This window comes from Pinus tabuliformis, chromosome 1_2 (assembly GCF_031772625.1).
Source record: "Pinus tabuliformis cultivar Carrire ecotype Pingquan chromosome 1_2, CPIR1, whole genome shotgun sequence".
Classification (NCBI taxonomy): domain Eukaryota; kingdom Viridiplantae; phylum Streptophyta; class Pinopsida; order Pinales; family Pinaceae; genus Pinus; species Pinus tabuliformis.
This window is the reverse complement of record NC_142298.1, coordinates 556,884,082-556,898,865: the sequence shown is the minus strand read 5'-3', so window position 1 is coordinate 556,898,865 and position 14,784 is coordinate 556,884,082. Positions and strand designations below refer to the sequence as shown.

General features: G+C 31.1%; 2 long non-coding RNA genes across 3 annotated transcripts in view; one reads left to right on the top strand and one right to left on the bottom strand.

Moving 5' to 3' along the window:
* The window catches only part of LOC149206815 (uncharacterized), a 256,541-nt gene that overhangs the window by 157,280 nt on the left and 84,477 nt on the right, over nt 1–14,784 (top strand). The gene's annotated exons all lie outside the window — the stretch shown is intronic.
* Nucleotides 8,302–11,971, bottom strand: LOC149206816 (uncharacterized). Its single transcript, XR_016251953.1, has 6 exons — nt 11,668–11,971; nt 11,367–11,518; nt 10,784–10,900; nt 8,884–8,944; nt 8,692–8,738; nt 8,302–8,489 (listed from the first exon to the last, which is right to left on the bottom strand). It is a non-coding gene; the product is annotated as an uncharacterized LOC149206816 (long non-coding RNA).

The following is a 14,784-nucleotide window of genomic DNA, read 5'->3' as shown; positions in this document are numbered from 1 at the left end:
TTTGTAAAGACATTAACTTAAAAGAGCTAGTGAAGGTATTCATTGGAAATACTATATCTAGGGGTAGAGAGTTCTGACTATTTTGACAATGTGAACGTCAAGATTCTAGAAACTCATTGGAAAGCATTTGCTGCCTTTCCTCAATTATGGGATGGAATTCTGTATTTAGCTTTGAGTGGCAAAACCATTCTTTTGAGGGGGAGATCTCAGGCACCATTAAGGAGGGTATACAAGTTAAGCTAGGAAAAGATACAAGTTGAAGAGGGCATACATTCTAGCTACTAACAATGAATCTTGCTAGAAAGAAACTGGAGGATGGTTGTACCTGAAGTGATTATAAACATCCAAAAGAAATCATCTTTTCACTTGGTTTTGTGTTTGAGAGGTGGAATGCATATCTTTGTCGAAACTCTAATTGGGAAGACAATTACTATTGACGTTGAGATTTCAGATACCATGAACAAGGCCAAAATTCAAGGCAAGGATGGAATTCCTTGAGATCATCAAAGATTGTTCTTTGTTGGGAAAGCAATGTGAAGATGATAGTAGAACTCTGGTTGATTATGGCCGATAATGACAGTTAGGGGAATCTGCAATGCTTCTTTTCCTTCATTTTTGAGGGGGTATGCAGATTTTTGTGAAGACATTCATTGATAGGAGTATTACAGTTGACGCTAAGATCTTCCACAATATTGATATAGTGGAGGCCAAATTTCAAGATGAGGGAATTCCTCTAGATATGCGAAGGTTGATCCTCTGTTAGGAATCATTTTGGAAGGATGCATTTGGTCCTTTGTGGTGGGTTTTAGAAGTTGTATGGCAAGTGATGTTGGGAATCATAAATTTTTAGTTGGGGTTGTAATTCGTTAAAAGAACTATGGTTTGTTTTAGTACTTAGCTAATTTTCAAATGTAAATTTGGTTTAATATTTATCTAATTTTGTAATATAAGTTTGGTTTTAAATTTTGAAGGTCGTTGCTATTATCTAGTGATCCGTCGAAATAAATTATTATGCCTTCTCATGTAGAATACATGTGTTTTTCCTCTTGGAAAACTCTAGTTGCATACTATCAAATTCATGAAAAACTTGTTTTATGCTTTTAATGATGCGTAATGTATTTTTATTTTTTATTTTAATTTATCTAAATAGATAATATGCTTCTCGATGTGTGGACTTGTTTTATGTTTTCAATGATGCCAAATGCATTTTTTAATTTATATAAATAGATAATATGCTTCTCAATGTGTTCGTGTGGTATGCTATATTTTTAGGAGGCTAAATTTCAAGATAAATAGGGAATTCCTTTAGGTCAACGAAGGTTGATCCTTTTTGGGAAGCAACTTGAACATCGTATGAGTTTCGCAGGTTAAATTATTCATAAGAAATCGACTGCCCACCTTGTTCTTTGTTGCATTGTGGTATGCAAATAATCTAAGGCGTCGATCAAATTAGTTGATTGTTTGACTTATACCGTTGTCTTTAGTTACTCGGTTGATGGTATCCGTGTTGATGGATTTATGTAAATGATTAAGCCCTTTGTAAGATTTAGTGGTTTTATTTTAATGTAAAAAAATATTGTCCAAGAAACATTTCTAAAAATATACTAGAATGTTAGTGTGACCTAAGATTTGGTTGGATGCTTTCGCTACACATTTTTCCACTATTATTAGAGTATGTGTCTTTGATAGGCATATCCATTTCATGTAGTTTGCATATCTTTTAAAGGCATTTCGCATGAATTGAAGGCATTTAAAGTGTATGATTTCAGAGCCTATACATGATTGTAGTTTTAACTTGGGGATGTGCGATGCTAGAGAAGAATGGGCTTCGGTTTTGTTTTGTTGTTGAAGGCACTCATTATTGATTGTGGAAAACTTAGGTCTTAGACTGATGGGACAAGGAATGTGTGTATTTCATAAAATTTCTAGTATAATTCGTATCCATTACTTTTATCTTTTAGTGAGATGGCTTTGATGGGGTTTGCAAAATATAAGATACCCCATATCTATGGGCCAACACTATCACTTTGAATTGGAGAAATTCCAGGGAACTTTATGTATTAATTTTCCAAACCTAAGAGGCCTCATATTCAATCCTTTGAGATTTAAAAAGGATAAGTTCTTAAAAGTATTAAAGTTAAATAAAATTAAGAATGGAGAGTTTGTAGGGTTGGCTAACTTTTACTTCATTTAGGTCATTAAGGTCCTTGTTATTGGAGGATGGGACATTCCACAACCTTTGGTAAGGGGTATGTCTATATAGTTCATCATAAGTTTCCTTTCATATTTCAAAGTTTGCATGACCTTTACTTTTTAAATGGAGTGCTCATTTATTTTTCTTAAAGTCATGTGTGGTTTCCTCTTGAAGGAAAACCTTGTGGGGAAAACTAAAGGATGCTTCCTCACATTCTTGTGGATGACATGAATCATAGTAAGTTGGATGTTTATGTATAACAATTTCAAGCTTACCTTGAATAAATTACGTAACTATAATATTTAGGTAGGGAAATTCAATATTTGAGAGTAAGTCAAATCTCCACTATATAGATTGATCACAATACAAAATATGACAAAGTATTTTTGTATAGGCCTATGAATAATAATAATAATAGTCTAATTTTAAAGTCATGGTCAAGCCCAAACACCAAATTGATGTATGAGATCACCTTGTTTGTGTAACAAGGGATTCGTCTTCACGTAGCAATTTGATTACTAAAGTCTTCGAAAATTTACATACTCTACCCACACTCTAGATTTCAACATGTGGCCTCATGCGAGGAAGCACATGTTCATAACCATTAGGTCGACTCATATACACCTACCCCTTTGATAGAAATCTTGTAATTGGGTAGGTTAGTGAGGCTTTAATGAATGTGATATGACTACAAAAATACTATACAACAACCGCAACGATTGCAAGGTTTCGTGTCAAACTTGTAACTCACTTCCCCGCATTTTGTAGATGACATCATCCATCTTAGTAAGACAGATGTTTATATATAACAATTTCAAGTTTGTCTTGACTAAATTACATGGAAAAAATCAATATTTGAAGGAAAGTCAAATTTCCACTATCTAGAGTGATAAGAGTACAAATGTGATACTGTATTTTTGGGAAAGGCCATACGAATATTAATAATAATATAATTTTAACGTCATGGTTAGACACCAAATTGATGTATGAGATTTCCTTGTTTGTGTAGGACCTGTCTTCACGTAGTAATTTGACTACTAAGGTCCACAAAAGTGTACATACTCTACCCCAACTCTAGATTTGAACATGTGGCCTCATATGAGGAAGCACGTGTTCATAGCCATTAGGTCGACTCATATACACCTACCATTTTGATAGAAAGCTTGCAATTGGGTAGGTTAGAGAGGCCTTAATTAATGTGATATAACTACACAAATACTATACAAAAATGATAAGGATCACAAGGTCTCGAGTCAAACTCGTAATGTGCATGTTTTATAACCATGAATATATTATGTATTTTGGATATTGTTGTTCAAAGTGCTAAATATTTAACAAATAACGCTCTTGTTATGTTGCATAATTATTGGAAGGACTTGAGAAACACCTATATGAGAGAGTTAAATTAAATTATGCAAATGAATTATATTTTTTGTTTCACTAGCCAAGCATGAGCCTAGGATGTAGTCATCCCTAAAGTTGAATAGAAGAACAATTTGCCCTCTAATGGGCTTCTATAAATAGGATTGTATGAGACTCCACTTGGTTGCGACCCTAGATGCACCTAATACCTTAAGTGGAAGCATTGCTTTGTTATTTCAAATTGTCTTTAGTTTTTATTATGTAGTCAATTTAGTAGGAGGCAAAATTTAATATAATATGGAGTATGCACAATTTTCAAATTATATTTTTCAGTGTAACGCACATGTTGGATAAAATGTCATAATACTTATTTATTTATTATACATGTGAAGAATAATTATGTCTTTGACTTTTATTATATTGATTTAATTTAATATGGTGAATGTATACTTTTATAAATTATATTGACAAAATATCATAATTATTGATTTTTTTTTTTTTAAATAAACATGGGAATAACTATCTTTCACTTTTTAGTACATTATTGATTTAATAAAAGGAAAATACTTAATTCAATATAATTTATGTACCACATTGATTGTTAACATCTCTTCAAGTGTAAAGATACTAAAGGATGGAATCACCACTTTTTCTATCTTACAATAAAGGTGAGTCAATTTATTTATAAAAATTGTTTAGTTGGTTGGATTAATATTTTCTTATTGAGTAAAATGTAGCATTTAATTCATTTTCACTATTTAAAAGTTTATTTATAAAAACGTTTTAGTTGGTTGGATTAATATTTTCTTATTGAGTAAAATGTAGCATTTAATTCATTTTCACTATTATCTTTTAAATAGGGTAAAATTTATATAGTTTATTGTTGGGATATGTTTATTTATATTTATTATAATATTCAATATTTTATTTATCACGTTTATTTTTAAATAATAATTATTTAATTATTATAATAGTTATTTATTTTTAAATATTTATTTATTACTCATAATTAATTAATTAATTAAAGTAATTAGTCATTTAATATAGTAATTATAATAATTTCTTTATTATATATCACGTTTATTATAATAATTTATTTATTTTGTTTATAGTCTGTAATTATTTATTAATTTATAATTTATTATAATAATAATTTTAATATATATTAGGTTTAAATATTGATTATAATAATTTGCATTAATAATTAAAAAATCTTCTTTTTGTTTTGTGCTTGTAATTGCATTGTTATTATGAGTTCTTATTGAGTAAGGTAGTGTTTAATTCATTTTCATTGGTTTGAAATGCGATATTTTAAGCAGGTTAAATTTCATTGTTGGGAAATCATTTATTTTTTTATAATAATTACTTATATTTATAATTATTATTAACAATTTTTTTTAAATATTTATTATAATAATTTATTATTTATTATGTTTATTTTTATAAATTTTTTTATTCATTATAATAACTATAATAATTTATTTATTTTTATTATAATAATTTTTCATTAATAAATAAATAAAAAAACAGCTCCTCTTTGCTTCGAGAATGTGATCTCTACTAACAGGGTCAACCACGTGAAGGTGGAAGCTTATTTGCCCCAAAAACTTGTGTGCATTTTTTGTTGATATGGGGTTTTTAACATATCAACATGCACAATTGCTTTAATTATATCGATTTAATAACTTAAATGGTTAATGATTTCAATGGAATTTTTTTTTTTAATTATATTAATTTAATACTTAAAGTATTAATAATATTAATGTATTTTTTTAACAACATGTTAATTTCTTAGCATGAATGGAAATAAATTATGATAAAAATTTATAATTAATCATATTGATATTTTTAAAAATAGTTATTAATAATATTTTTTATTTTTCTCAAGAATGAGATAAATTATATATAATAAAATGTATGTATTTTATTGCAAGTGTTACAGTTAACTTGTTAGTTTTTAAATGATAAATGCAAAAAATGCAAGAAAAGCCATTTAAAAAGAAGAAAAAGAAAAAGAAAAAAAAAAAGTTTCAAAATATTTAAAAAGTTTGAAATAGAAAAAAAATAATAATATATAATATTTTTTGAAATAATACAATGAGAAATCAATACACCAAGCACATTACAATTTCAAATTGCATACAAACATACATCATAAACCATAACATTGATAAAAACCCTTCTTACGTACACATGCAATATCAACACGAAGAAGATAAACATTTCAAATTCAAATCAAAATACATAACCAAGCATTGACAAAACACTTCAGATACATACATAAACAATTTCAAGTAAACAAACATACATATACAAATTTGAAAACAATGGACTTAGCAAACCTACATTAAATACAGTGAATAAAATTAATCACACTTACAAATCAATACACCAAGCACATTACAATTTCAAATGACACAAACATAACATTGATAAAACCACTCTTACATGCATATGCTACATCAAATACAAACAATATCAACATGACAAAGATAAGCATTACGAATTCATATACAAGTTCAAATCAATATACATAACAAACCATTGACAAAAACACTCTATATACATACATATTCAACTTCAAAGGAGTAAGCAAATCTACATTAAATACACACAATAAAATCAATACACCAAGCACATTACAATTTCAAATCACATACAAACATACAATATACATAACAAACCATTGACAAAACACTCTATATACATACATAAACAATTTCAAACAAACAAACATACATATTCAAATTCAAAGGAGTAAGCAAATCTACATTAGATACACACAATAAAACTCATCACAACTACAAATCAATACACCAAACACATTACAATTTCAAATCACATACAATATACATAACAAACCATTAACAAAACACTCTATATACACACATAAACAATTTCAAACAAACACACATGCATATAATTCAAATAAGCAAACATACATATACAAGTTCAAAGGAGTAAGCAAATCTACATTAGATACACGCAATAAAACTCATCACAACTACAATTCAATACACTAAGCACATCACAATTTCAAATCACATAAGTAAACACACATTATACAATTTAAAGCCGATACAAAATCAAACACTCAAATATGCTTATGCAATTTTAAATAAGTAAGCACACAATACATTAATTCAAACCTAGATTGTATCTACACATTCAATTCTACAAAACAAAATTCATTGCAATCACAATTACACGCAATAAAACTCATCACAACTACAAATCAATACACTAAGCACATTACAATTTAAAGTCAATACGATTTCAAATCACATACAATTTAAAGTCAATGCAATTTCAAATCACATACAATTTAAAGTCAATACAATTTCAAATCACATTACAATTTCAAGTCACATATGTAAACACACATTATACAATTCAAAGTCGATACAAAAACAAACACCCAAATATGCTTATGCAATTTTAAATAAGTAAGCACACAATACATTAATTCAAACCTAGATTATATCCACACATTCAAATCTACAAAACAACTTTCATTGCAATGACAATTGAATACAAAAAACACACATTTGCAATCACAATTACACACAGTAAAACTCATCACAACTACAAATCAATACACTAAGCACATTACAATTTAAAGTCAATGCAATTTCAAATCACATACAATTTAAAGTCAACACAATTTCAAATCACACTCCAATTTCAAATCACATAATTAAACACACATTATACAATTTAAAGTCGATACAAAAACAAACACTCAAATATGGTTATGCAATTTTAAATAAGTAAGCACACAATACATTATTTCAAACCTAGATTACATCTAGACATTCAATTCTACAAAACAAAATTCATTGCAATCACAACTCAATACAAAAAACACACCTTTGCAATCGAAATTCAATACACAAAACTCACATTACAATTTATATTTCGTGTTTAATTTCAAATCACATACAAATATCCATACAACCACTTTGGCATAAACATACAAAAATACAAATTCAAATAAGCGAACACACACCTACATTATATATACATTCAAATTTACACAACAAAATTCATTGCAAGCACAATTCAATACAACAAACACATTAGAATTTCAATTTGTGTCCAATTTCAAATCACATTCAAATATTTATACAACCATTTTGGCATAAACATAGATAATACAAATTCAAAAAAATAAACACACAACATAGGATTTAGATTCAATATTAAAATAAAACATTTTGAAAACCACAAATAGATATGCAACTTCAGAAGAATAAATACATATTACACAATTCAGAATTTTATCAATTATATATATATATATATATCATCTTATTTAACTAAATAAATATATAAAATAATACCAAAGGTATCATCTTATTTAACTAAATAAATATATAAAATAATACAAAAAAACCAGAAATTTTCAAAAAGTCAATCAAAAACAAAAATAATATAAAAATGAAAATAATATGAAATAATACACAAATGGCAAAAATCCTTCAAAAAACAATAAAAATGCAAAAGTAGTATAAAAATGAAAATAATATGAATGGTTTGTGTAGTAGAGAGATATTTAGTGTTTTTTCATGCATTTGTGTAAAATTGTATAATTTCTATGTGCCCAAATTATTTTAAAATATAAAATTGATATAATTGAAGTGTAGAATTGCATGTTTTAAATATAAATGCTATAAAGTAAATGTATTGTGATATGTATGAGTTTAAGGAAAAATAATCAACCCACAAAAAACTCTACACTACTCTAAGAAGAATGGGGCCCCATCCTCCTCGAGCATTTGGAAGGAGTTAAAACTCCTTCCATTAAAAAAATCACTTTATTAATAAGTGTATGTACATAATTTTCTCACAATATTGAGAAAAGAAAATAATTACATCAATATTTCCATTGATCAAAACCATAATGAGAACACAACCATTGCTGTGAATAAATCTGCAATACAACATATAAATATTACTTTGAGTAGAACCCTAACGAAAAGCCATCTCTGTAAATAAATCTGACATACAACATATAAATACTAGGAAAAAAGCCACATGAAATATTTATTTAATGGAGTATAATGAAAATTTTGTATTTCCTCTTTTATATGTATCTCTTCTATTATATACTCAAATAGTGAAAATGAACGTACCTTCATTGGTATTTTTCAGAAAGCCATTCCTGTAAATGTAAATAAATCTGCCACACAACATATAAATATTAGGAAAAAAAACACATGAAAAAATGAAATATTTTTAATGAAGTATATTGCAAATTTTGTATTTCCTCTTGCACATATATCTCTTCTATTATATATTCAAATAATGAAAATGGTGGTACCTACGTTGATACTTTTCAGAAAGTATAAGTAAACCCTTATTTAGGAGCAACTCTTGTAAGCAAACCTGAAATTAGAAAAGAAATATAAAAAAACAGAGCAACTTTTGTAAGCAAAACTACCATTAAAAAAGAAATATAGAAAAACAAAATGCACAATATTCTTTTTCCATATAAAAATGATAGCTATAATTTATATAAAAATTTAAATTAATTTATTTAATTTTAATAATATAATTAATATGAATACTAATAAAATAAAAAATAAAATAAAAATTCAGAGCCATTGACCATCTCTCCTGGAAATCAATCCATCAGTACAAATTGCAAATGGTGATTTCATATATACACACACATATATATAGGTGGCCATTTGGTTCTACTAAATAGATGATTACACCTAAGCTCATCCTGGAATGAATCGATGATTCCATAGTGTTGCACTAACCTAACCTTAGACAATAATAGTTCATGGATTGGATTGGGTTGGGGTGTCAAGCAGCCTGGAAAAAACCTAATGATAACCCACCCTGATCACACAACACAATTGCTCAATATTTCGTTCATTCACTTAAAAGCTCAAAAATACCACAAAAAGAAAGAAGCCGAACACACAGCACAAAGTAATATCCAAAAAAGACCCCAAAAACAGGGCTGTGAGAAGTCAAGCAAAAAGTCAGAGATGCACAGGGCTGTGAGAAGTCCAGCAAAAAGTCAGAGATGCTTGAATTGATGGGGATAAACTGGTTAAGGTAGAGCCAGAGACATGCGTACACAGGTGGGCGGATTGGAGAAATTAAATCTAATTGAAATCACATCAGGTTGTTGCAATTATTGAGGAGGAATGACAGCCTTAAATCCATTAAACACGGTTATCGCTAAAACCATGGGTTAAACTGATAAATAAAGAAGAGCTGCTATACAGGAAAACCACACACTAAACTAATACACAGCAGCAGATTAAACCCAAGAAGCCATCCAAAAAGCCATTGATGCTTGAATTCGCAGGGGATAAATTGGTGACGCTAGAGCTGGAGACCGATTGAAGTAGTAATGAAGGAAAAATTAAATCTAATATAACTGATTGAGGAGGAGGAAGCAGAGCGTTAAAAATGGCCACATCAAGGGTAAAATTAATTATTGAGGAGGAAACAGAGGCCATCAAAGGTAAAAGAGGTGAGGTAAAATTAAATCATCAAGGGTAAAATTAATTATTGAGGAGGAAACAGAGCCCATCAAGGGTAAAAGAGGTGAGGTAAAATTAAATCATCAAGGGTAAAATTAATTATTGAGGAGGAAACAGAGCCCCATCAAGGGTAAAAGAGGTGAGGTAAAATTAAATTATTGTGGAGGAAACAGAGCCTTAAATCCATGGCTAATGCACACGGCACAAAAGTAAATTAAATTTATTGAGGAAGAAACAGAGCCTTAAATCCATGGCAGCTGATGCACACGGCACAATACACACCATGTTATGGCAAAAATCCTCAGGTTAAAGAAAAGAAATACACAGTGAGTTATACCAACAACCTAAACGAAACAAATACACAGTGAGTTATACCAACAACCAAACCACGGGTTAAACGAACAAAGAACACAAAACACAACAAGTTATATGAAAACAATATGGGTTAAACTTATAATAAAGAAGAGGTTAAACCCCACAAACTAAACTAAACTAATACACAGCAGAGATTAAAGCCAAATACAGAGCTATGAGAAGTCTTTCAAAAAGCCAGTGACAAATTCGCAGGGGATAAATTGGTGAAGCTAGAGCCAGAGACAAAGGTGCACAGGCCGATTGAAACAATGAAGGAAACATTAAATCTAATAGAAATTACTGAGGAGGAAGCATAGCCTTCAATTAGCCAGGTTTAAACTAATCATACAGGGCCATCTCTACATACCTGGAATTGGGATTCGATCTCATTTCTTCAGCGAGCCTGTAGGCTTTGAACAGCAACAACGTGAACCACCTCTTTCCTTCTTTCATTCATTTCTCAACCACGTCGACAACCTCTTTCCTGCTTTCATCCATTAGCCCGTAAAGATTGTTAAATAATATACAATGCATAATAATGAAATGGAATTAGTAGCAGAGACACTGAAATTCTGAAATTAAATAGAATTTGACTCTGCCATACCATTTCTGAGAGACAATTGAACCAAAACCTATTCTCATCTCCATGAACCAAAAACTATTATACCGCAAAACCACAAATTAAACAAATACACCGTAGATTTAACCCAACCCAAACACGAGGCTATGAGAAGTCATGCAAAAAGCTAGGGATGCTTGGCATGGCGATAAACTGCTTAAGCCAGAGCCGTACACAGGCCGATTGAAGCAACGAAGGCGAAATTAAATCTGATTGAAATGGTGGACAAATCAGGTTGAAATGATTGATGAGGACGCAGAGCCTTCAATCCCACAAAAATGGGTAACGCTGCACCATTTTTAGGAGAGATGCAGGCTATATATATATATACCTGGAATTGGGATTAGTGATTTTATTTCTTCAGTTAAGTAGGCTTTGAACAGTGCCAACGTCAACGATCTTTTCCGTCATTAATTTCCCTGCAACAACGTCAACCCTTCATTCATTCCTGGCGTAGATTGTTCAGTAATTTACAATTTTACACTGCACAAAAAAAATACAAGGTAATGAAATGGAATTAGTTCTGTCAACAGAGCAGAGATGAACATAAATCCTCAAATTAAATATAATTTGATTCAGCAGAGCAGAGATGAACACAGAAATACTCAAATTAAATATATTTGGATTCATACTATTTCTGAGAAATAATTAATTAATCTCCATGCGCCAATTGATTTCCATGAAACAGCTCAGAGCCAATGTCCGAGAGACAATTGATTTCCATGAAACGGCTCCACTGCCCTGCCCTGCCCTGCTCTTGTCTCCGCTTCACTCCAGCCTCCTCCTCCTCCTCTATCCCACACATATACATACAAAGACACAGAGACAGACATGACTGACTCAAACTCGACCTAAACACAAATAGACCCAGACTCAAACCACAGACTCAGACAGCCCAACAACACAAGCATACTAGACTGGATACGGAGGAGGGAGGAAAATGCTGGAAAACTGATAAAGACTTAATATGTATATATATATATAGGGATTCCCTTCAACGGCTATGACCGCCTCTACTTCCACTAGAACCGTCTACCAGTTATCGATAGACAAAATCCCTGCTCTCCTCTCTTCAATTCAGATTTCGCGCTTCTTTAAATTTCAATTCTTGGGCTTTTTCTTTTTTTTCCAAAAAAAGACAGAAGGGTTGATTTGATGTTTTTTTGCTTTTTAAATGTCCAATTCTTGGCTTTCTATTTTAAAAAAATGATGCTTTCTATTTTTAAAAGGATGGGTTGATGCTTTTTGGGTCCAGGTTGGTTGGATGTTGTTTTGGTGCATTTTCCATACACGTTTTTGTTTTGGTTTTCAATTTATATGCTTTTCCAACTGAAATGGCAATCAAACAAATGCACATTTTTGCCAACAATAATACACATTTTTGCTAATAATAGGGTTTCAATTCATGTTTTTACAGGTTTTTTACTTTTATTTTTCGTTAGGCAAGATTAATTCAGCGTTGGAGTTAATTTTCTTTTTAAAATTATGTTTACTACATAGATGTTTCTAGTAGGGTATTCCAAAGCTTGTGGATTCAAGAGTTTGACAAATACACTGAGTTGTTGATTTTTAGTTTTATATAATAACTATATGAAATTCACTGGGTACTAATATCATTTTATATTTTAAATTGTCAAGCAATATGTACTTAAGGTAGGTAGTATCTCGACAAATTTGCAAAACTTTTTTTAATGAGTTGCAAAAAATGGTACCATTTTACATTTTAAATTGTCAAGCAATATGTAGCTAGGGTAGGTAGGTAGTTTCTCGACAAATTTGCAAAACAATTTTAAGCAATATGTAGTTAGGGTAGGTAGGTAGTTTCTCGACAAATTTGCAAAACAATTTTTAACGAGTTGCAAAAAATGGCAAGTGAAAGTGTGTATGTGTGTGTGTTAACAAATCTTTACCAATGAAGGGCAAAGTCTTTGATCTTCATACGAACCAATGTAGCCATATAAAAGAAATGGCTAGTAAACTCAAATAGACTCACAAATTTAAAAAACAATTTTTAACGAGTTGAAATGGCTAGTAAACTCAAATAGACTCACAAATTTGCAAAACAAAAAAATGGGGAGTGAAAGTGTGTATGTGTGTATTCACAAATCTTTACAATGAAGGGTAAAGTCTTTGATCTTGATAGGAACCAGTGTAGCCATATAAAAGAAATGACTAGTAAATTAAAATAGACATCAAAACCCTCATGATACATCTCACATTGCCAAGATTTAAAAATATCATAACAATTAACAAAATTACTACTATTTTTAAAATTATTTTCTTCCACACAAAAAATCACAGTTTTCTTTTATTGATTAAAATGATACAAAATTACATTCTCTAGATACACATCCAGTGTGTATTCCAGCATACCAAGATAGTTGACATCTCGACACCACTAAATACATCAAAACCACATATTGTTCTTTGATATAAGCATATAATGCTATCCACCATCATAAGCCAACATATATGCCAAGAATACGAGACCGATAAAAAGTCTAAATCTTTTAAAAGGCACAACTAATATTAATACAAAAATTTATAATGGCCCACGCCTTCGCTCTTGTATGAAGACATGTGATAAAACTCATATACCATTTCATCTATGACTTTAGAGACATTCGAGAGCCCCAGTTCCATATTCAGACCCGCTTTAGATAGAGTGCCCATAATAGTGTTTCTTTCCTTGGGTGTCCCAACATCAGAGCCTTCCCCACATCCCACCTTAGTCAAAGTTTCAACAACCCGCATGACATTATCCTCGGGTAAACCCGCGTTCCTCCAAAACTCTTCCCTCGGTTTCATTATGAAAGTGGGACCTTATCACTATGGGTTAGTGGAAATTTGATCGACTCTTTAGAAACCCCTTGAACCATCGAAGTTGGAGGAAGCTCTGATTCCCTCCATGGCTTCTTGGAGGGAGGAAGTCCACATTGTTCCACTAAATTCCCATATTTATGGCATTGCCAACATCTAAAAGGCACCCCTTCGAAGTCAAACACTTGCATGCGGGCCATTCCAACCCCAATATCCATTTCATCTATCAACTCTTCTCTTAGATCAATGTTAACAAGACTGCACGCCATTGATCCATCACCTGTCTCCAGAGAAGACATGTCAACTTTCAAGAAATAGAGCAAGGAGTTCCCAATATCCTAGAGGATTTTGGGACTCCAATACTGAGAGGGAAGGCCCGAAAGATGAACCAAAATGAGGATAGCATCCATTCGCTCTCTGTTCACATCAAAGAGAAGAGTCCATTTTCTGAAAACCAATGGAATCAAATCCAAGCTCCAAACAAGTTGTGTAAACCACCTCAAGATTGTAACTTTAGTTGGAACCATCCTTTTGCTAGCAAACATACCTCAGGGGTTTTCTGAATACGTTGGATTAGGGTACATTCCACCCACTCTGACCGACAAGGTTTTGAAATTGAATTTGCGACCCCTCACACCACCAGCTTTTCGACCAACTCCAAAACTTGTTCCATCATAACGTCCTCCCCTAGATTCATCTTTGGACGCTCACTCCGCATCCTCAAACATTTTCTCTTATTTCTCTTACTATCTGCCACTTTTCCTCCTCGAGAAGTTGAAATCCCCCCATTTTTCGAACCACCACAATGGACGTTTACAAGCTTGACTAGACTTGCTGAAGAGATAACTTTCTCTACACCATCTGACTCCAACAACGCATTGAAAAAACTGCTTACACCCAGTGCCACCCCCCTTAAAGATACATTCTTG